The following is a 1881-nucleotide window of genomic DNA, read 5'->3' as shown; positions in this document are numbered from 1 at the left end:
TGATATCACTGCACTCCAGCCTGGATGACAGAGGCTCCATCTCAAAAAAGAAATTGAAGAGGACACCAAAAAATGGAAAGATGATCTATGTTCATGTATTGGAAGAATCAGTATTGTTAAAAATCTCTGTACTACCCAAAGCAATCTACAGATACAATGCAATCCCTATAAAAATATAAATGACATTCTTCAAAGAAATACTTTAAAAATCCTAAAATTTATATAGAACCACAAAACAGCCAGAGTAGCCAAAGCTATCTGAAGCAAAAAGAATAAAACTGGAGGAATCACATTACCTGACTTCAAATTATATTACAGAGCTATAGTAACCAAAACAGCATGGCACTTGCATGAAAACCGACACATAGACTAATGGAACAGAACACAGAACCCAGAAACAAATCCACACACCTACAATGAACTCATTTTCAACAAAGGTGCCAAGAACATACATTGGGGAAGGAAGAGTCTCATCAATAAATGGTACTGGGAAAACTGGATATCCACATGCAGAAAAATGAAACTGGACTCCCATATCTCATATACAAAAATCAAGCCAAAATGGACTAAAGCAGTCAGGCGCCTCTACAGGCTCACGCCTATAATCCCAGCACTTTGGGAGGCCAAGGCGGATGTATCACTTGAGGTCAGGAGTTCTAGACCATCCTGGCCAACATGGTAAAACCCTGTCTCTATTAAAAGCACAGAAATTAGCTGGGTGTGGTAGTGCATGCCTATAATCCCAACTACTTGGAAGGCTGAAGCAGGAGAATTCCTTTAACCTGGGAGGCAGAGGTTGCAATGAGCTGGGGTCACACCACTGCACTCTAGCCTAGATGACAGAGCGAGACTCTGTCTCAAAAAAAAAAAAAAAAAAAAAGGAATAAAGACTTAAATCCAAAGCCTCAAACTATGAAATGACTATAAGAAAACATTGGAGACACTTTCTAGGACACTGAAGTGAGCAAAGATTTCTTGGGTAATACCCCACGAGCACAGGCAACCAAAGTGAAAGTGGACAGATGGGACCATATCAAGTTAAAAAAATTCTGCACTGCAAAGGATACCTTCAACAAAGTGGCTGGGTGTGGTGGCTTATGCCTGTAATCCCAGCACTTTGGGAGGCTGAGGTGGGAGGATTACCTGAGCTCAGAAGTTCGAGACCAGCCTGGCCAACATGGCGAAATCCTGTCTACTAAAAATACAAACATTAGCCAGGCGTGGTGGTTTGCTCCTGTAGTTGCAGCTACTTGGGTCTGAGGCAGGAAAGTCGCTTGAACCCAGGAAGCTGAGGTTGCAGTGAGCCGAGATCACACCACTGCACTCCAGCCTGGGCGACAGAGTGGGACCGAGACTCTGCCTAAAAAAAAAAAAAAAAAAAATGAAGGGACAACCCACCAATGGGAGAAAACATTTGAAAACTACCCATGTGACAAGGGATTCATAATCAGAATATATAACAGCTCTCTAGGAAAAAAAAATCTCATCAGTTAAATCAAATTTAAAATGGCAAAATGATTTCAATAGACATTTCTCAAAAGAAGTCATGCAAATGGGGCCAGGTGTGGTGGCTCACACCTGTAATCCCAGCAGTTTGGGAGGCCAAGGTGGGCAGATGACTTGAGGTCAGGAATTCGAGACCAGCCTGGCCAATATGGTGAAACCCCATCTCTACTAAAAATACAAAAATTAGCCAGGTGTGGTGGTGGGCATCTGTAATCCCAGCTACTCAGGAGGCTGAGCCAGGAGGTTCACTTGAGCCAGTTAAGGCTGCAGTAAGCTATGATGATATCACTGCACTCCAGCCTGGATGACAGAGGCTCCATCTCAAAAAAGAAATTGAAGAGGACACCAAAAAATGGAAAGATGATCTATGTTCAT

At 42.5% G+C, this 1881-nt stretch overlaps 1 protein-coding gene across 2 annotated transcripts in view; it reads left to right on the top strand.

Annotated features, from left to right (window-relative positions):
* The window catches only part of FAM63B (family with sequence similarity 63, member B), a 91297-nt gene that overhangs the window by 77381 nt on the left and 12035 nt on the right, over positions 1–1881 (top strand). The window lies entirely within an intron of this gene.

This window comes from Colobus angolensis, unplaced genomic scaffold (genome assembly GCF_000951035.1).
Source record: "Colobus angolensis palliatus isolate OR3802 unplaced genomic scaffold, Cang.pa_1.0 Scaffold19, whole genome shotgun sequence".
In the NCBI taxonomy this organism is placed as follows: Eukaryota; Metazoa; Chordata; class Mammalia; order Primates; family Cercopithecidae; genus Colobus; species Colobus angolensis.
This window is presented reverse-complemented; position numbering and strand designations above follow the sequence as displayed.